The sequence below is a fragment of the Diceros bicornis genome, chromosome 24 (assembly GCF_020826845.1).
Source record: "Diceros bicornis minor isolate mBicDic1 chromosome 24, mDicBic1.mat.cur, whole genome shotgun sequence".
In the NCBI taxonomy this organism is placed as follows: Eukaryota; Metazoa; Chordata; class Mammalia; order Perissodactyla; family Rhinocerotidae; genus Diceros; species Diceros bicornis.
The window spans coordinates 3,827,538-3,850,092 of record NC_080763.1 but is presented as its reverse complement, the minus strand read 5'-3'; the positions used below and the strand labels follow the sequence as shown (position 1 = coordinate 3,850,092).

The 22,555-nt window shown below is 40.7% G+C and overlaps 1 long non-coding RNA gene across 2 annotated transcripts in view; it reads right to left on the bottom strand.

The window, feature by feature from the left end:
* Nucleotides 1-22,555, bottom strand: part of LOC131420763 (uncharacterized) — a 157,834-nt gene that overhangs the window by 5,169 nt on the left and 130,110 nt on the right. Inside the window, exons 2-5 of one of the 2 annotated variants that reach the window (XR_009223670.1) lie at nucleotides 8,045-8,182; nucleotides 4,924-5,353; nucleotides 4,526-4,666; nucleotides 3,716-3,825 (exon numbers count right to left, since the gene is read on the bottom strand). This is a non-coding gene — a long non-coding RNA (uncharacterized LOC131420763). The remainder of the gene's footprint in view (nucleotides 1-3,715; nucleotides 3,826-4,525; nucleotides 4,667-4,923; nucleotides 5,354-8,044; nucleotides 8,183-22,555) is intronic. The other variant, XR_009223669.1, reaches the window with a different exon arrangement.

Here is a 22,555-nt window from a genome sequence, read left to right as displayed (position 1 = left end):
AGTTCCTGCCAGTGGAGATCCAGTGCCAGTCCCAGGGCTCAACATCTGTTTTCCAAAGAGCTTGGGTTTGTTAGCATGAGCAATTCACTGCTCATAGCTGCTTCCCAGCTGTGGCACTATTGAGTGTAGCCTTTTTGCCTTATTTATTTGTAGAAAACCATGTTCTGTCCTCTCTTGGAGGCTCTCTTATATAACTAGTCCTGGACACAGGCTGCTGTGCTCTCAATCCCAGACCTGTTAAGCTGCCTTGTTAGCTAAAGAGCTCCTTCTCCTAAAAAGCCTCTTCATTTGAACTTCACAAGGTCTGTGGGGGCAGGGAGGGTGATATCTCACATGAAGGTGGGACCTGGTGGTTTCCGAGACACCATGTTCTCTAAATCAGATATCCAGGAAATAGGCCAAGTCTACAGACTAGGTTGTTGGTTGAAGAAATAGTCTAGAGGAAGCTCTCAATGAAGCTTTGGATACCAGTAGGTCTGGACCTAGGCTTGTAAGGATAGCAGACAGACATTCTTGCTACCAAATGAATGTTGAATTCTTTAGAGCTTCCTATCCCTCAACATTTATGGTGAATTGGTACCTGTCTGATTCCATCTAGACTTGCAGAAACCAGACCAGGGGCAGCTGCTTGGATGAACCTTGGCTTCTTAACTCTAGAGGAAAAGTATTGTGAAGCCTGCAACATGGAAAAGGAAAAGGACTCAGCTTTGCAATAACTTAGACACTGAGGATTTTTCATTATAATCCAAAAAAACATTGAAATAGAAACTTCAATGCAAGAATTATAGCATTTTATCCATTCAATATCTTAAGCATGCCCCGTAAAAGAGGGGAAACTGACTTTTTCCAGTGTGTGGACTACAGGAGAGGAGGTGTATGGAACGATGGGTAAGAACCAGAGCTTCGAGAAGAAAGTTCTAGATCCCACTATTACCTATCTGGGTAATCTTGGGAGGTTATTTAACTTCTCTAAATCCCAGTTTTCTAATCTGTAGAATAGGGACAATAATAGTTCCAACCTCAGACGGTCTTAAAATATAAATGACACAATGCTCCTAGCAAGATGCTCAACACAGGGTCTGGCACCACTTAATCATTGCTGGAAATAACTACTATAATTAAGCGTTAACTGTGAATAGAAAGACCTGGAATTGAAAACCAATCTTGACAATAATATTCTGTGTGAACTCAAACAAATTTCTTTCCTTTCCTTGGGCCCAGGATCTACTCTTAGGTATCACTGGGATGATAATAGAGTGGATGAAATGTTTCTGGTTTCCAATCTGTGTGAGATTAAAACAACATAATCATTTTGAGGGAAAAATCCTATGTCCTAGGAGTAAGGATCTTTATTCCATTCTTACTCTGCACTCTACAGATAACTTCCTGACAACTGTACGGCCTCAGCACTAACTCAGACAGATGCGAGAAGGGCCACGTGACTAGACACACTGGATACAGGCCATCTGGTCCCAGGAAGAAAAAGCCCAGCTGGACCAAAAGTCAAGAGTGGGCTAGAGCAGAATTTCTCAACCAACATGCCCCACCCACACTGCACCCTGGGGTGCTTCCAATGGATTTGAGCACCAGAGGCCTGCTTGAAGATTAGCTGAACCCCTTCCGAAGCCCTCCCCACCACCACCAAGCTCTCCAGGTAAGAGTTGTTTGTCTGTTTGTCCAGATGCCATACGCATGTTTGATGTGAGCCACAGAGTAAAGAAGACAGGGAAGCCCCAGGTGCAAGGCAGGGACGGAACTAGGGTGAGGCAAGTGAGACCCATGCTCAGGCACAAAATGTAAGAGGGCACCAAAACACTCAGTCATCAAGATATTTCAACGCAATGTCTTAAAAATAAAAATTAGTGCATAAACCCTATGGAAAACAAAATATAATTGTAAATAAACAAAGCACACGAGGTTCAGAAGCACCAGGCACGGGCAGGGCTTGCACTAACTTGGGACTGCGGCTGCACCAGGAGAGACAGCATGCTGGCGGAGCCAAATGGGCGCCAGGAGGCCGCAGAGGAACAGCCCATGAATGTCCAAGGTCAGCTTCTGAGGGCCTTGTCCCCCAAAAGCCTTTTCCCCATTATTGCTTTATCCTAGACACATGTAAAACTCCCCACAGTGGTTGGGAGATCATCTGAGAAGTAAGCTCCAAACTGCACTGGGTTCAGGGTTCATTCAAAGCTGGCAAAATTTTATTTTCAAGTTCAAAGGAAAAAACCTCATATCAAAGAGCTCAAGAGAGTTCTTGAACCCAAATTTAGTATTAACTTTGCAGTATTTTGATGAATGAGGGTTAAGTGATTCCAAAATACACAGATTAAATTTCCATAGAATATATATGGTTTTGGAAAATGAAAGGGAAATAGTACTTTGAGCAAAATACATTTTGGGCTCTGCTGTACCCCAAATATTTAAAAAATACTACAAAACTTGCCAGACCCCAAGAGCCTCTGGGCTCACACCACTTAGCTCTCTCCTTGAGAATGCCTTGCCACCCTCACTCTCCCAGCAGCTCTACTCACGACAGGAAGCCTGTAAGTCAATTTTCTCTTCTGTCAATCAAAGCGTCTCCAAAAGTGCAGGTCTGGCATGCACAGCAGAAGCCAGGAAAGAAAGACATATACAATTCTTTCAGGTCTTGTCACCTACACAGGATCATCACTCAATTGGGGTGGGATGGCAGGTGCTGACCTTGGAGGACTCCCTCTGTTTAAACAAACAGCACTGATTCTCCTGTAGCATTGCCCTCCATCACAAGGCCTTGGGGAAACAGCTGCATCGTCCCAGGTCCATGAGCCCTTACTGCAATCTAAAAGCTGATGCACGGATGAACCAACGAGTGTCGGTCTGTCCAAACTTAGATACAGGCAAAGAGTGCTCTTCCGAGCCAGGGTGTGATCCACCTCGTCAGATGCAGCGCTGAGGCTAGAGAATCCAAGCAAGTGAGCCACATCAGGATGAAGCCAAAACGTTGTGTTTGGGAACAAAGTCTCATTGCATATATGTGAGCAGCTTCCTAATTCTCCAGAGCAGGATTAGAAATGGGTCTCAAACAGATGAAAATCTCGTTTCTGAGTCAGAGAACTCAAGGCAGCCAATGAGCCCTGGAGACAAGTAGCTCTTAAGTTTGCAAATGGGTTAGCAGGGCAGAGTTGAGGTGTTTCTGTTCCTGGGTTTGTTTTGTTCACCCACTGGCGTGAGAAGCCAGGCACGTTTTCTCAACCCTGGAAGTGACAAAGGCGTCTTATTCATTGGGGTTTTGGAATCAACAAAAAGGAATGGCGTTTAATATTTAAATATGTCTCATGTAGCCATTAAAAATCTTTTACGAGTGTTAAGCCATTATTAAAGCAAGATGGGCTCTAGGTCATGGACCCTCTCATGGCACTCCCACAGTGCTAATGAGACAAATAATCTCTCTTCACAGGGTGATGGCTGCCTCCAGCACTGAATTCAGTGTGCCCATAGTTAAAAATTCTAAAGGAAAAAAAATTCACCATTAGAATTATCCTGGCCCAGAACTTTTTTCTTTTCATCATGTGAACAAAAAAACACAGTTTCTAACTCAATTAGTGTTAGGTGGGGTTTTTTTTCTGTGTGTGTGTGTGTGTGTGTGTGTGTGTGTGTGTTTATAGTTGGAGGGGCTGAGTAGGGAATACAGGCCAAGATGATCAAATACATGGATATAAAGAACACACATGAATACCTGTAATCCACTGAACCACAAGTTACGTCACTAGAAGTTATTTACCTTCTTATGTTTACAGCGGTATTATGTTCCACTCCAACCTAAGTCATCCACTTTTTCCATGGCAACTAAGAGGATGACAGAAGAAAAAAACAACAATGACAAAAGCATGGAAAGCTAATAAAAGAAAATAAATACACAGCAAAAGAAAACTATGTGAGTGAGCACAGATGCTGTAAATTCTATATAGCAGCTTGTTTGGAAAGACCTACCTACTCATGAGTGATAGCCTACGCTTGCCAAAACCAAAGCTTTATTATATGCCCTTGCCACAGAGAGAAGCAACTGCACAAATGAAGAGTAAGAGATTTATATATGTAAATGCTCCCAAATACACTTCCTTCACTTTACCCCAAAGAATATAGAGTTCTACATTTAGCTGCCATCAGAACATGGCATTTCCCATTAATGCTAGTTTAATGGCAAGTATCACACCATGAGAATGAAACACAAGTGTCTTGTGGTTTCCAGATCATATATTCAGCACAAAACTTCATCATAACCTATTTTTAATGTCATACATAACAATTTACTAATTCCATAAAGCATTCATTAAAATGAAATTATAAGGACTGCATAATATGGACCTCTGGGTTCTGATATTGATAGTTTTTGATTTTTTAATGAACATCGATAACAAGGGAGAAAATAATTTCTAGTGGTTTTCCAACTACAGTCTAATGTCTAGATAGTTAGAAGAAATTTTCACAATTGGCAAAAGGTAGCAGAAGGGCAACAATTACATCAGATATCATGTAGTTCACTTACCTTGGTTGCTGCAATACTATTAATTATAGTGCTACAATATTCAACAAAAGTTCATCAAACTTCACTGATGTTTTCAAGACTCATTTGGTCATAAGGGGCAAAGATGGCTCAAAGGTCCCCAAAGTAAGATGCATGGGTGAACTGAAATTGGAAGCAGAAAGCAGTCAGGAATTGAAATGGCTTTTGCTGTGTGTCTGTGTATGAACTTCTGTGTGTGTCTGTCTGTTTTTCTCCCTTTCTCTCAGGGACTGCATGGACCCCCACTCACACCTTCTCAGTGTATCTCTGCTTTGTTCTCCCCCATTCTCTTGGTCCTCATCCTCACGATTACAGCCTGTAATTGCTGCCCTGGTTCCAAGTCTATCTCATGGCCCTTCAGTTCAGATTCTAAAGCTAACCTGCTCAGGCTCTGAATTTCCTCAGGTCTAAATTCCAACAAGAGGGCAGAGAGAGGATGTCTCTTGTTTTCTGCCCAGACACCCCTGCTGGAGTTCATGTACAAGTCTATGGACAAGCCATCCTGGGATCAAGTATGCTCCATCAATCCGATCTGCTCTTGTCAGGCCGCGGACCACTGATTCAGCAGGGCAGAGGCTGTGAGGGGAGACATCCAAGCAGAACTCACAACATTGTGGGCAAGAAAATGGCAAAACACTACCCCAGTGAGCTGTTACTGTCAGGGAGGATTCTCAAGAGAAGAAAACAGGACCTGTGATGGCAGCTGTATCTCCAACCAATGCGGAACCTTGTTTTTACTTCAATCCAGAAACAATTTGAAGATAAGTCTTCTCTCCTGTATTTTTTTATTAAAAGAAGAAAATCTTCTGCCTGTAAGAGTGCACAGCAAAAAGGCATTCTCTGTTAATAAGTAATCAGAGGCAAGCATTTTTTCAGACTACAGTGAGTGGAGCAAGGTGCTTGGAAATAAAATTGATTAAAAATAAACAACTAAAACAACAAAATTGTACTTCAAATAAACTTGGACAAAATGGTCTTAGGGCCCTGATACATGGAAATAACCAAGACAGAAGAGTCTGCAGATGAGCAATGCCGACAGTGAGCCGAGGAGTAGCATCCAGTAGGGGACCCTGGAGTAGACACACAATGTCAAGAAAATGCTGCTGCTATAATATCAGTCATTATTTTCAGTATCTGTATTAATTTCTTTTATTAGCTATCCTTGGTCTGGGTTTTCAACAATACTTAGTGAGGAGGAACTTAGAAAAAATGTCCAAATCCTGTTGTGTTCTTGTTGATCATTTGTTACCCATAATCATGCTTACATTAACTGGATGTATAACAAACTGTATATGACTCTAATCGGCAGTAGAACTTAAACACAGATCTCTCTTGTTCATTTAACATGGAAATAGACACTTCTGTTGCTGCTCATCCCAAGAGTATTTAATCAATATGAAAACAGTGCAGCAAGGCAATCTGGAGCTCTTTCTTTCAGCATGTCGTTTTTAAGCAATTGCCTAGTCCTTTATTATCTTCTCAGCCATCTCCCCAGCTGCTTCAAGCAAAGAAACAAAAATGACCAGCAGTCTTTTAGTTTACAACTCTATTCTCAATCCACCAGGAGAAAGAAGTGAGTTACCCAGACTGCTTCTAACAGAATGCATTAGAATGTATTCTAACAACATACGTGTCAATCCATTGCTCATTTTTGTTTAATTACTTAGAGGTTGTGTCCAGGATAAACTAATTCAAGAATACTCAAAATCTTTCTTATGGCACTGGAGCCTAAGCTCTATAAGGACAGTGAGAGAGCCTGCCTGGATTGTCCCCCAGTGCCTAGCACAGTGTTTGCCCTCAGATAATGGCTCAATTAGTATTTATTGAATGATTCAATTAATTAGGCAGGAAATGACAAAAGGAGGTAAGGGTCACTAATAACATTGTTATAGGATTTTCCCCCGATTTTGTTAGATATTATTATCCTAGCAGAATCCAAAGTTAGGCACTTTACTAAATATAGCTGTTAGATCATGCTGAATGATAGACACAGACCTTCTAAGTTACTTGAATCTAAAAGAGCAAGACACAAAAATGCCAGTCCTCCTTGTCCTCAACTAAGCCGGGGAGTAGTCTGGAGGCTCTAAAGTCACTGTCAAGCACATCTGACTTTTTGAGTTGGGTTTTGGAAATTACTCGGTTAATACTTAAATGTGACTGGATACAGCATTAGAGATTTTAGAAATGAACAATAATGATGTTAATTATGATTGATGACACTGGCTATATTCTGAGTACCATTTGTATTCATCATTTGAGTTGTAATTCACTGCCTATTAGCTCATATCAATGTCTGGTTATACAAGTGTTCATAATATTTACAATGAGAGGCCTTGGTGATTGCAGCCATATAAATGTGTGAATAATTGAGAGGTTATGCTGCAGTATACACCTCATCAAGCTTCCTTTTCAAGTCTCAAGAACGTACTTAAAGCTCAACACTAGACCTCAATTATGCTTGAATTACCAGCAAGAAATAAAAATCTATATTAACAAAGCTGTCAAAAAACACCCTCTGCTTTAAATTTACTTGGACAGTAGAAATAGTTCACTCATTTAAGGGTTGATTTCATCTGATAAAGATTCCACTGCATTTAAAAGAAGAAGAAGAAAAAAAAAAAGAGCCTTGAAATTTATAGTTTCTTTCTTGGTCCTCAAGAAGACAGATGGAAAGTCAATCTTGATAAAAGAATTGTAAAGTTGACTGGATTGCCAAATTTATATTGCAGATTCGGTACAATTGATATAGAGAGAAGTGAAACGTTTATATATGTATGAGCCAACAAGATCAGATTACAGTGGCCTCAATAAATTACAAAGGATCCAACAATAAAATAATTTGGTGCGGTGAGTACTACCCAAACACTACAATTAATCACCTACCAACTTTGCTTTGACACCGCAAGAGAAGCTTCTGCAGTTTGGAACTGAAAGTAACCTGACACATGTAAAAGGGTTCTATCCTTTTCTACTAATAAAGATACATTTCATACAATGCTATTTTATTTATTTATTTATTTATTTATTTATTTATTTATTTATTTATTTTCTTTTGTGAGGAAGACCGGCCTTGAGCTAACATCTGTGCCCATCTTCCTCCACTTTATATGGGACGCCGCCACAGCATGGCCTGACAAGCGGTGCGTCGGTGCACGGCCGGGATCCAAACCCGAGCTGCCAGCAGCAGAGCACGCGCACTTAACTGCTACGCCACGGGGCCAGCCCCTCATACAATGCTATTTTAAAGGATATTTCAAGTTTCAGAGACAACTCCAAATTGTTCTAATATGAGAAAATGAAGAAAAAAGAGTATGGTAAGATTTAAAAAATAATAATAACCACAAAAATTCAGACTATTAAAATTCTAATCCATGTTTATTTTTAATATAATGTATTTTGCAATCTGTACAATAGTTCAAGTGGAGATAATCTGGGATTACTCCTCTAATGCCAGGTTTTTTCTTTTAAACCATTCACAAATAAACGTAATAAATTCCTTACCCTAAATCTCATATTTACGTAAAATAATCCATATCATTCAAAGTAGAATAGATTCCTTTTGCCTTGGAATCATCCTATTGGGTGATTTCCATTTTAAAACATCTCTCGGTTTGCTTGGGGTTCTTCTCAGCACCTTACCTTAGATAAAGGTAGCATAAAACAGAAAATGTTAAAATCTCGGTATTGTAAGAAGCCTTAAAGGCCAACTCATCCTACTCTCTCATTATAAAGAGGAGGAAACAGAAGTTCAGAGAGTTCAGTGACTCATTCAAAGCCACAGGCAACAATGCAGTGACAAAGCTTGGACGACAGTCCGGTTCTCTGCCTCTTACTCTGCTCTTCTTCCCCTGTGCCATCCTCCATCAACACCACTCGCTCCTCAGCAGCCACCACCATTTTCCCTCCCATGCGAATTCTACTGAAGAAACGTAGTAATTCCTGTTAGAAAGCGTTCATAGTGCACCCACATGTGTGGCACTCTAGAAGGTAAGGTGGGCAAGTAAAAGCTGACTAAGGCTAGGTCCCTGTCCTTGGGGGGAAGACATGTTCCCAGATGACCATTAGCCCCGTCAGTAACCTAACAGAAGAGCTGCCACAAAAATGGCCAGTGCTGGGAAGGCATGAGAGCTAAGAGAGTTGTTCCAGGTTAAAAGACCTTGGCAGGCTTTGAGAAGTGGGTGGCATCTGAGGGGGATGAGGAAGATTTGGGCAGGTGGCTTGGGATTCATTCTGGAAAATTAATTTATTCTGTTAATTCAATTTTCACTATTAAAAAATACAATATGAAAATATAGTAGACTATGTCTGGTCAGAAGGTTACCACAGACTGAACAGATAAGCCGCAAACCACTAAGTGCACATTTATCCATAGCTTTGTCCAAGTTATTTGTGTAAATAAATCTGTCCCCAACACAATGCTTTCATTTTATAGTAGGGCATTAAGGGAAAATATTATTTTATTTGTTTATGGATTAAAAAAATGATGGTCAGAGAGATTGAAGACTTGCCCACAGACACATGGCTGACAAGTGGCAGAACTGAAGATAAAACCCATTTCTCCCCACTCCCTGCTTTTTCCAAAGCACTATGTTGTCTTTACAAGTTTGTTGCTTTCAAATCCATTTTTATGAGCATTGAGTAAGATGGAAGGAGGATAAATACAAGGTCACAAACTTTCCGACTCCCACTACAAAACCAATCTTGATAAAACGGAGACAGTTGTTACACACTGAGAACCCACTCACAACCCCCATCAAAATCGTGATCAGCAGCCTAGTGTTATGGAGCAGTGTCTTCTAGATAGGGTTGATCAGCATTGCACAGACATTTGCCTTCTTTGCTAAGAACACTAGAAGCACTTGGATCATGTTAGGTCGCTTCGGGGTTTCTACAGCTGGATTTTACGCCTCTCCCCTCTGAAGGAGTTGACAGTCTGGAAAAATCTTGATATTCGGCCAAGCAAACAAGAGCCTTTCATTTTGAATGTGGACGTTTCTGTATGTTCTGGTGAAGGAGTGGAGTGGGAAGAGTGAGTTGGAAACTACTCCTGATGGTGTTTAGATAAACGTGTGGGCAATAAAAAGACGGGTCACGACCTGCGAGTACAGATATGTTAGGAAAGAAAACCCGCCCCATTTTCCTCCTAAACAATCCTCGTCCGCACAAGTGGCCGTATGACTCGACAGCCTCAGTCGGTAGTGCCCAGTGGAAAGGAACTTCAGGCAGGAACTTCAGGCGGCCTGTGTTTCCACTGGACCATCTGCTGTGTGGGTCCATGCAGCTGGGCCTCCACGCTGCCGTTCCTCCACCCTCTCTCAAAGAGACACTTGAAAATCTCCTTGATCCATGCAGAGGGCAGGGGGCCAGGGGTGGAGTGGCTCTGCCTCCTCCATAGCACACTATTTCTCTGGTTGAAAACTTCTGATGTCAAGTTAGTCATCATTTAGCTATTTTTTCCATGAGTCTAAACTCTGGCTTTCTGAATGTAATGTGTGGATGTAAAATAGCCAAACTGTGGGGAGAGCTACAGTTTCCACAACATGAACTGTGAGGCCAGCAAAGTTCAGAGTAAATTGGACATTAACCAAATATTGCTTCCCTACCCGGGCTGCGAGCTGAAAACTCACTATACAAAAAACAAGAAAAGGAGGTTCCCTACCCAAGGGAACATGCAATACCCTGAAACAACGTGAAACGAAGGCTTGTTGGCTTCTTGCCTATGGCAAGAACAGGCCAGCGTGTACGTATGGGGGGGGTGGTAAATGCCACTTTGCATTCACCGATTATGAAATATGTGCATGACCCAGCAGGAACAAAGCCAAGGCAAGAGGGCAAATTCCACCTGTTGCTGTCTCATTTCCTTGACCAAATTGGAATTATTTACGTATATATTTATTTCCCATCAATGTATAGCTCAATGTTTGTGTGCAGCTAGAGACATGAGGGCGGGTGTGTCTCTTGTTAAAAGGTTCCTTCTGGGGGGCTAGCCCAGTGGCGTAGTGGTTAAGTTCACGTGCTCTGCTTCAGCGGCCTGGGGTTTGCAGGTTCGGATCCCAGGCTTGGACCCGCACACCGCTCATCAAGCCATGCTGTGGCAACATCCCGTATGCAAAATAGAGGAAGGTAGGCACAAATGTTAGCTCAGGGCCGATATTCCTCACAAGAAAAAAAAAGGTTCCTTCTGGGGCCGACCCGGTGGTGTAGTGGTTAAGTTCATACCCCCACTTCAGCAGCCCAGGGTTTGCAGGTTTGGATCCCGGGTGCAAACCTACACACCACTCAATAAGCCGTGCTGTGGTGGGGTCCCATATACAAAATAAAGGAAGATTGGCGCAGATGTTAGCTCAGCAACAATCTTCCTCACCAAAAAAAAAAAAAAAAAAGGTCCCTTCTGCATGGGCAGTCCGTGTCATACATCTGATCTACCCCAGTCAGACACTATAATCCTTCTCACCCTTGTCCAGCCAATGGCCATTCAAGTCAGGTTGCCATGCTCTAGCTTCGTTCTTGCAATTGTCCAAAACTTTCCTTTATTGGCCTGATCTTGCATCATTCTGGTTCCACCCAGCTCCTAACACTTGCCTTTCTCTCTGATTGGCCAACCTGAAGGCAGCTCCTTGTATTTAATGGCAGCATTTGTGCGTGCTGACGTAGAGCCTCCATGCTCCCTAGGACAGTGGGTCCGAATCATCCATTAACTTGTTTTACTTTTGGACTCCCAGATGGTACCTTCCTCTTCCCCCAACCCAGCTCTGGTCCCTGGGACCCAAATTGCCACACGACCTGAAAAGCCCAGTCCCTATGGAGCTGGGGAAGAGGGTGTTGTGCACATCATCCTTTGCTCTATTGCAGGGCAGCTAGTTCTGTGCTTAAGGAGGCTCCTGCCAAGGGATTAAGCAGAAAGAGTACCCTCCTTAGGTGAGACGGTCAGAGGAAGTAAGGGGACATTAATGAATATAAGTAAAACAAAATAAGAAAACTAGCAATAAGGAATATTCCTACTCCTCATTGTCAACAGCCAAAAGCTATGATAAATTTGCTTCTGTGGAGAGTACTCTGCTGCTACTCATAAGAGATACTGCCTTCCATGAGTTAATACTGGCAATATGAATACCCACAATATTTCAGAGGGGCATTCCAAATACAGTCATTGCCAAGGCCACAAACAAATAAAGCATTAGGAGAACCTAAATAACATGCTCATATATTTTGCTTGGAAGGTGAGGAATATGCAAGAGTCACTCCCATTCAGTCAGAGAAAGCATCACACAAGAGGATGGGTTCCCAGGATCCTTGAAAACTAGCAGTGAAGCAACTTAGAAAGGCTTGCAAAGGAGATTCCAAGGGTAAGAGACCCCGAGCACTGAGACCAAGAGCTGAGCAGGGACCTGGTTGGGGAGAGAGGATGTTGTGGAGGGAAGCATGTAATGGGGAAGTAGAGGAAATAATAGTAGCTACTGCTCATTATCCATCAAGAAACCAAGGTTTAGAAAGGATGGTAGTGTGCCAGACTCAGATTATGCTACTTCTCTGCCCTGGATTCACTCAGAAATAGTTTCCCATTGCTCACGACCCTTCAGGAAGCTTGCCCAGCACCAAGCACAGTCTGGTAGGCCACAAAGAAAGGTTTTGGTCTTTGTGGGAGGAAGGCTCATCTCTGCATTCGTGGTGACAGTCTATGTGCTGGGCCAGCTGGACCTGCTACAACAGCTGCTCCTGGAATCTGATGTCATCATGGACATGACTGAAAGTATCGTTCCCCCACCTCGTACCCAGAGCCTCCTGCCTCTTGCCAAAGGCTTTGTTTTAGTCACTGTGGTGTGAGGTGCCCTGAGACCCTCTTGGTGTTCACATCCATGGACTGGCTCACCTGGCTCTGCAGTGTGCAGGAAGGCTGGCAGAGGGCCCCTGGCTTGCTGCTACTGGCAGTGTACCCTGTATGCTGTGGCTCACACTTAAGAGGCAGATGCTATTTGGAGTTCAAGCTTCCACAATGGCTGTAGGAGGACGAGCTGGTATAACCCAGAAGTGCAGAGGAGTCAAGGGCAAACTTGCATCAATGGGAGATGGGAGTTGATGGATAAATCCTTCCTTCCCACAGGTGGACTGCTCTGAGAATATGATAATTCATGCAGCCTCTCTGAAGATGTCCTGAAGGACTGAGCAGTCAACAGGACTGGTTACAAAGCTGGGGCCAGCTTGGGAAAGTACCCCTTTGTATTTGCTCTTTCTCCTATGCTGCCTCACCCTCTTTTTCCTTCACTAATATTTCTCTAGGATGACACTTCCCATTAAAGTGATAACACACACAGTGTTGCCTCAGGCTGTTTTTCCAGGTGAACAGTGTGCTAACACAAGTGACATCCCTAGTGTTGCACGACTTGTAAGTGACAGAGCTGGGATTTGAACCCAAACCTACTTCAACTATGATACACAGATGCACAGAGACCCCAGGTAGCCATATAGACAAAGGAAAGAGTCAGACTCTAATGAAAACACAATGATAGGCCTGTCTGAATTCCCAAACAAGAAATGAGTGGAGCAAAGCCAGAAGAACAAGTGCCACATTCTGTACTGTTGGCTGTCTTCATACAGAGGAAACTAAAGCAACTAGGTCTGCCTCCCTTCTTTCCATCACAACAAGCTGTCTCGCAATTATTGTTGGTCTTGATTTATCCTAGGAGAAGAAATAGTCCAATGAAATAATAGAAGTGTGTTTCTATATGTAATTTTCATTCTCTTTTAAGTTCCTTCTACTGCACTATCCGTAAAATGGATACTATTATTGGCTATTTCACAAGAGAATCAATTTATACTAGCTCTTTGATTTTAAGATAAAGACTTCAATTTAAGGATCTTGACCACACAACACCAATTACCATGATCCTTGCATCTTTTATTACCCTTATTATCTTCTCACTCTATGTGGATTCTTCAAACACATTTAAGTAAAAAATCTCTACATGAGCAATAACAAGAGAACAGTCTCCTGGAAAAGTCCATCATCTTTAGCAAAGAGATCTAATTTTTAAGATGTGCATATCTTTGATTTCTTGTACTGTCATTAGGGGCTTTAGATTTTTGCATTGAGTGCTGACATTCCAGTAATGAGGAAAAGATCTCCAACGTACATTTGCCAGCTCTACCTCATGGGTTTAGATCTAATTTTCTCCAGTTGTGGAAGATGGGCCACACATTACCAAATAAATTTGCTCTGGCTTCTCTTCTAGCAAATTATGCATCTTCTCCCTGGAGAACTATTAAACAGATGATACAATAATTTCCTTGGACTCTACCAATCATCCTAGCTCATCTCCTTGAATTCTCATTCCAGTCTCTACAGCATGTCTGAGTTCAGGCTGCACCATTGTTGTCTTGTTTATCTTCTTGCATATGCCCCTCCCTCATTTCCTTCATTCCATCAAAGACAATTCATTAGGAAAGATCACAGAGGAATCTCTTTGTCCACATAAAAACACCATGACCATCAGAAAACTAAAAGTATTTAAACTCTCCCTTCTGGAACACTTAACCACAAATGTCTAGAATCAATATGTCTGGTATTAAAATCTTTCTTTGGGGCCAGCCCAGTGGCGTAGTGGTTAAGTTCATGTGCTCCACTTCAGCTACCCATGGTTCACTAGTTCGGATCCCAGGCACAGACCTATGCACCACTCATCAAGCCATGCTGTGGTGGCCTCCCATATACAAAATAGAGGAAGATTGACACAAGTGTTAGCTCAGGGCTGATCTTCCTCAGCAAAAAGAGGAAGATTGGCAAGGGATGTTAGCTCAGGGTCAATCTTCCTCACTAAAAAAAAAAAAAAAAATCTTTCTTTTCCTGAAAATGTGCCCAAATGGATAACCTTGAAGGTAAAAAATCTTGAACTGAATCCATTTGGAATTTCCAGCTTGGAGAAGTCTGCATTCCACACCAGTTGACCATCAGATCTTCAAGGAAGTACCAGGAGAGCTGGAGTCTATTACTAAAATTAGTTAAGTGAGGTGCTCAGAGACATCACTCAGGTAAATTTCATAACTTCTAACTGCTTCTATCACTACTGCTGTAAAATGTTATACGGTTTAAACAGAGATTAAAGGCAGCTTTGGATGGAAAAAGAAGCCACTTGTCCAAGTCCAAGGGGCCAGCCAAGAGGCGTGTATGTGCTAATGAATTGTCCTTGACAGAATGAGGAAATGAGGGAGGGGCGTATGCAAGAGGATAAATGAGACAACAATGGTGCAGCCTGAACTCAGACATGCTGTAGAGACTGGAATGAGAATTCAAGTTGTCCAACTCTGTGCCTTGAGTATGACGCTGGGAGTGAGAACTTCAATGACTGAAAATATGTCTGAGGGCATCATGTCCCTTTTAGCCTTGTGATGCTACCTTCTCTCTTCCTGCCCATATGCCAACAGCAGAGGGGTCCCCACTTCATAAGTTCAATTACCCCATGCTTGTGATAACACTGCTTATAGAGGACCGTTTGTGCATTGAAGAACTCATTTTCTCATGAAATAATGACTACTGCTCAAGATAATAGAATCAAATTGATTTTAGTTTTCAAAAAAGAACTTGATTATACAGAAATAGATTTTAAGAAATCTAGTCATCCAGAACAGAAAAAAAAAAAAAAAAAAAAAAAACATTTCTTGGCTTACTTTTAAAAAGAAAATTATGTTTTTTGTTTGCTTGTTTGTTTTTACTTTGACTTCAGTGGTTTCTTGGAATCTATTCAAGCCGTTTCAACACAGCCAAGTGATCCACATGCCATTCAAAGTGTACAGACCAAAGTACTTCCAAAGAAATCCAAGGAGCAGAGATTATCCATTTGATCACTTTTCTGTTTAAAGGAGAGTCGCCACTTTGTTCCTACCATGAATCCAGCTTTTGTACTGTGGTCATTATTAAAGTTGAGAGAGGACCAGGAAGGAATGAACTGTGGCCGTTAAGGCAATATTAAGTGTTGGAAAAATAATCTATATTTGTTGAGATTTTAAACTGAAGATGTAGCAGAACCATACAGTCAAGGAGTCAAGGACGCCCTTCCTGCTAGACAGAATGCTACCCTACTGAGGATCCTGGGGAAAGAATGACGCTTGCAAAGCCCCTCCACCTCCACGGTGGTATAAAGGGAGAAATCCAGTGACCTCTCATGATTCCTTTCTCTCAAGTCTATAATTAGGGAAATTCCAACATGGTTAAAAACAATGACAATGTGAAAAAAGGAAGTCTTATTGGTAAAAATGACCGTTCTTTCCTAGGGAACTCTCACAATGCACAATCTTTTCATGATTTTTCTGCTCCTTGATTTTTTCCCATACTCAGATGGCTTTATATTGGGCTCTACATTGGGTGGCAGAATTTAATAGGAATGTTGGCAAAGAAGAATGCATTCAGGGGAAAAGAGAAGGAAGCAAACATTTTTTGAAAAATATTACAACAGTGAAGTGTCTGGTAAGAGTCTCATGTGAAGAATCAATGAAATTATAGAAGACATTTAGCTGAGAGAAGACTATACGGGATAGTACCTCTGTGTGGAAGAGAAAAAAGACTCATCTTGTTTAACCCCTCAAGACAGAACGAGGACTAACATTCAGCATAATAGGAAGAAGATTTTAGTTTATTTTAAGGAAAAAAAATTTGAGTTGTCTAACATTTGAACATGCTACATCAATAAGGAGTGAGCCTTTCAACACTGGAAATATTTTAATAGAAGCTAGATGACTCCTGGTCAGGGATGTTGCTAAGGGAATGTCTGCTTGGGATGATGACTGGACAATATTTTCAAAAAAACGTTTCTATGGTTCCCTATGAACAAATCACCTTGGGCAATTATGCTTAAAGTTCTTCAAAATAAAGAAGCTGACCCCAAATCAACAAATTTACCTAAAATTGCCTTTAAAGTAGTATTATTCATTTATTCATCCATTCATCAAATACTTCTGTGAGCCCCTAGAATACACCTGTATGATTTTAGGCACTGCAGTACAGTGACAGAAAAGTAGATAAAGGCATTGCCTTTATGGCACTTGAATTCTTGTGGAGGTACCACACATTAAACATTTTTACAAATAATACATAAGATAAGTTTAGTCAGTGATGAATTCCATAAAAATTATAAAAATAGGGTAATAGGATACTATGATAGTAGGATAGAGTGGAGGCAGGCAGCTGCTTTAGCCAGAGAGGGCCTCCCTCAAAAAATATCATTTGAGCTTAAGACCAGAATGAATATGAAAACCTGGCCGTGTCTGGTTCAGGCAGGGGAAAAAGCAAGTGGAAGGGCTCCTAAGACAGAAAAGATCTTGATCCTGAAATAGAATGAGGGCCAGGTGTCCTTGTGAGCTTGGGTCAGAAAGAAAGGCAGGATCCATGTCATGTAGGACTGTGTAGACCACGGTAAGGCATTTGGATTCTGCTCCTATTGCAGTGGAAAGCTACCAGAAAGTGAAAAGTGGGGGAGCGATATGGTCTGACTTACTTTTTAAAATTACTCTGGCTGTTGTGTAGAAAATAGCTGTCAGGGAGAAGCAGGAGGTCTAGTTAGAATCTATCACGGTGGTCTGTGTGAGAACTAATGAGGGCTCAGGAGGCAGCATCATTCAGATAGGATGTTGACTATTCTTTAGACATTTAGACATGCCATCTGTCTGAATGCTGTTCAAAATGGAAATGACTTAACAGTGTGTGTGTGTACACACATATGTTTATGTACATTACCCCTTGAGGACTATACACATAGTATTTTTTTTTTTTTGTAAAGAAGATTGGCCCTGGGCTAATATCTGTGCCCATCTTCCTCCACTTTATATGGGACACCGCCACAGCATGGCTTGATGAGCAGTGCATAGGTCCACGCCCGGGATCTGAACTCAAGACCCCCAGGCTGGCAAAGCGGAGCACGCAAACTTAACCACTATGCCACCGGGCTAGCTCCGACACACATAGTATTTTTAAAACTAGGAACAGAAGTTGAATAGAAAGCAATCTTTTTTTTTTCAGTTATTTTATTGAGGTCATAATGGTTTATAACATCGTGTAATTTCAGGTGTACATTGTATTTATCAATTTCAGTATAAACTGCATCGTGCTTCCCACCAATAGTCTAATTTTTATCTATCACCGTATTATGTGCCCCTTTACCCCTTTCAACCAACCCTCAACCTCTTTCCCCTCTGGTAACCACTAATCTGTTCTCTTTATCCATGTGTTGGTTTATCTTCCACATATGAATGAAATAATGCAGTATTTGTCTTTCTCTGTCTGGCTTATTTTGCTTAACATCATACCCTCAAGGTCCATCCATGGTGTTGCAAATGGGACAATTTTGTCTTTTATGGCTAAGTAGTATTCCACTGTATGTATGTGTATATATATATACACACACCACATCTTCTTTATCCAATCAGTCGATGGGCACTTGGGTTGCTTCCACTTCTTGGCTACCGTGAATAATGCTGCAATGAACATAGGGGAGCATAAGTCTCTTTGAATTGTTGATTTCAAGTTCTTTGGATAAATACTCAGTAGTGGGATAGCTGGGTCATGTGGTATTTCTATTTTTAATTTTTTGAGAAATCTCCATACTGTTTTCAATAGTGGCCGTACCAGTTTGCATTCCCACCAGCAGTGTATGAGGGCTCCCTTTTCTCCACATCCTCTCCAACATTTGTTATTTTTTGTATGTATTGGTGATTATAGCCATTCTAACAGGTGAAAGGTGATACCTCATTGTAGTTTTGATTTGCATTTCCCTAATAATTAGTGATATTGAACATCTTTTCATGTGCCTGTTGGCCATCTGTATATCTTCTTTGGAAAAATATCTGTTCATATCCTTTGCCCATTTTTTGATTGGGCTCTTTGTTTTTTTGTTGTTGAGTTGTATGAGTTCTTTATATATTTTGGAGATTAACCCCTTGTTGGATTAAGAGTATTTCTATTTTTAATTTTTTGAGAAATCTTCATACTGTTTTCCATAGTGGCTGCTTCAGTTTGCATTCCCACCAGCAGTGTATGAGGGTTCCCTTTTCTCCACATTGTCTCTAACATTTATTATTTTTTGTCTTGGTAATTATAGCCATTCTAACAGGTGTAAGGTGGTATCTCATTGTTGCATTTCTATACACTAACAACAAACTAGCAGAAAGACAACTCAAGAACACAATCCCATTTATAATCACAACAAAAAGAATAAAATATCTAGGAATAAATTTAACCAAGGAGGTGAAAGACCTATACACTGAAAACTATAAAACATTGTTGAAAGAAATTGAAGATGACATAAAGAAATGGAAAGGTATTCTACACACATGGATTGGAAGAATAAACATAGTTAAAATGTCCATATTACCTAAAGCAATCTACAGATTCCATGCAATCCCAATCAGAATCCCAATGACATTGTAGGGGATCAGAATTGGCCACCCCAAATTGTGTCTCTGGCGTGAGGATTATTTTGGGCTGGTTACTTTTAAAAACTGCAGACATAAGAAAAGCTCTGAAAACCAAGTAAAAGTAAAAATTATCCTTTGAAAGAGACATCTCCATTTGTAAATGTGTCTCCCTCTCTGTACCAGGAAGAAGGGGAGATGACCTTATCTCTAGAAATTCTTATCAATGTGGAAGGCAAGGACTTAAATCTGCATAATAACCTTACTCTTGTTTATTGTGCTATTCTGGTAATCACCCATAGCTGACTCCCCCCACCCTCAACATCCTTCTTTGTCTTTAGCTAAAGATGGTATTTAAGATGACAGCCTCTGCCATTTTGGTGAGTTACTCAGTTTTCCTGGGTCTCTCCCATGTATACATGTTGTAGAGCTTTCTTTGATTTTCTCCTGTTATTCTGTCTCATGTCATTTTAATTCATAGCTCAGCCAGAAAGACCCAGAGTGGGTAGAGGATATGTCTTCCTCCCCTACAACATTCTTCACAGAAATAAAAGAAAGAATCCTAAAACTTATATGGAACAACAAAAGACTAAAGCAATACTGAGAAAAAAGAACAAAGGTGGAGGCATCACAATCTCTGACTTCAAAATATACTACAAAGCTATGGTAATCAAAACAGCATGGCACTGGCAGAAAACCAGACACACAGATCAATGGAACAGAATTGAAAACCCAGAAATAAAACCACACATCTGTGGACAGCTAATCTTCAACTAAGGAGCCAAGAACATACAATGGAGAAAGGAAAGTCTCTTCAATAAACGGCACTGGGAAAACTGGACAGCCACAGGCAAAAGAATGAAAGTAGACCATTGTCTGACACCACACACAAAAATTAACTCAAAATGGCTTAAAGACTTGAATGTAAGATCTGAAATCATAAAACTATAGGCAGTACATTCTTTGACTTTGGTCTTAGCAGCATCTTTTCAAATACCATGTCTACTCAGGCAAGGGAAACAAAAGAAAAAATAAACAAATGGGACTACATCAGTCCCATTTAGCTTCTGCAAGGCACAGGAAACCAGGAACAAAACAAAAAGACAACTCACCAACTGGGAGAAAATATTTGCAAATCATATATCCAACAAGGCGTTAATTTCCAAAATATATAAAGAACTCATATAACTCAACAACAAAAAGACAAAGAACCCGATCAAAAAACAGGCAGAGGATATGAACAGGCAAATTTCCAAAGAAGATATAGAGATGGTCACAAGGCACATGAAAAGATGTTCAACATCACTAGTTATTAGGGAAATGCAAATCAAAACTACAATGAGAAAGCAATCTTTGATACCCAAGTATGGATCAAATTGATGAAAAATTTAACAAAAAAGAGAAAAACATATAAGTTTTCATTTTTTTTGCTTCAAGAACACCCTCCCAGTCTTCCAAGGAAAGTCAAAAACCCATTGTGTCTAGTCACATAATTAGATCTAAATGATAGTGAAATTGATATTTATGACACCTGCAGGGATGGACTTTCTTCTCCAGCTGTGAGAAGACAATGTGAGAACAAACCACAGACTAAATCTGGCCACCTTCTCAGGGCCCCACGGAGCCATACAGAGCAATTAACATAATAAGCAATAGGCTCCTCCAGGTAGTTGAACAGGGAGAAATATAAAGCTAACTTGCACACGCATTCTGATTGCTTTGTATTTTACTTTAGGGGAACATATGCAGTTGTTTGGCAACTGTGGGTGATATGACCCATTCAAACCAAGATTTAAACGTTAGTTTTATGTGCAGATGGATAAGTCATCAATCACTTGGCTGTAGGTGGAAAATTTTTGCTTAAGTCATCAACGCTCCCGAGCAGGGGGAATTCTGTTTTTCTACTGTGATTTGATATTGAGAAATAACATGAGCAGATAAGCTTTATAACAGCACTAGAAACCCCTGTTATTTCTAAAAAACGAGAACCACTGGACTCAATGAGCTGGACTCTGGCTCACGGTCAGTGTGTGTGAGGACCAAGGTAATGTGGCAGAACCTGGATCACTCAGAGAGAGCTGAGCAAGAAAGCAGAGCAGTTGAAACAAACAGTGGAGAAAGCGGAGGGAGGAAATGAAACCAATGAGTTAAAGAAACTAGCCAGCACCCATATTTTCAAAATTATTCCTTTACTATATTTTCAATTCATTTCAATGTGACAGCTAATTCAGGAGAGTTGCCTTTCCTAAAGGCTCTGTGCTTACACAGATCACTCTCAGAGTGGTCTTCACCCTTGTGTCTTGAAAATTCCTTCCCTCCCATTCCATTGTTAAAACTTTGAGGAGGACTTATCATTTAAGGTCTATTGAGCAGTTTCAGCTTAGGAGCTATTCAAAATACTCCTCCCTTCCTTCTCTTTCTTTCCACCCTTGTGGCACCAAGTCTTCAATGTCTTTTCCTGTTCGCATTTCTCACCTTTTTGCAAAAAACAGTTGGGAATTCCAGTCAATAGTAAAGATGGTAATGCAGCTACACGAGACGGAAGCCCCTGCACTTAGAGACAGTCACCCTCTTTATGGCTAATTCCTATGTAATTATTATGCAGTGTTTGAGAAAGAGATTTGTCATAGGAGTAGACATCTGTGTACATGTACACATGCCTATGTGTATGCATGTGTAGACACGTCCAGTACACATATGTTCTAAAAAGAGTTGGGATGAAATAGCCACAAACTGGCGATGGTCGTCAACATACTCATTGTTTAAATCGGGTTTATAGTCCGATTCAGTTGTAAACTATAATCGCAGGATAGCAGTGTAGTATAGTAGTGAAGAGCACAATCTTTCAACCCAGACTGCCTGGATTTGGACCTCTCTTCACTATAATTTGTTGTGTGAACTTGAGTAAGCTAGTTAAAATCTCTGTGTCTCAGTTTTCTCATTTGGTGTGACAATATTACTTACTCATAAGTTTTTTACAAATATTAAATGAGATAATATATGAAAAAATGCTTAAAACATTTCATGGTACACAATAATTGTTATGTAAGTGTTTGCCATCATCATCATCATAGTTGTCACCATCATTATGGCTTTCCAAAATCAAGAAACAAACTATAAAATATTATGCCAGTATTAGCTATTATTATAAAAAAGAAATACTTGTCTTCAAAATTTTTCATCATTCAATTCAATTTAAAACCATTTATTCTTTCAACGTTTTTAAGTGCTTACTATGCACTAAGCACTGTTTACGTACCAGCTGCTAGAGACTGTCATAAACAAGACAGACAAGGTCTCTGGTCTCATGGAGCTTACATTCTAGTGGGCTGGGCACTATGTGTGATTCATGTGCCAAGAACCATTTTAAATAAGATTCAGTGTTAAAGAAAGAAGAAAACAGTTTTCTCTGTCCACAGGCAAGACGTTAATGTGCTAATGTCTTTTAGAGCTTTGCCCTGATCACATCATTCTTGTGCAAATATATCACTTCTGTTTTATAAGCCACCAGAAGACATTATATTCTTTATGTTATTCATTGTCCTCAAATTGGTCTGCTATAAAAACAAGATGCCTGACAAGGAGAGAGCGCTCTTAGGTAACACCCTAGACAGT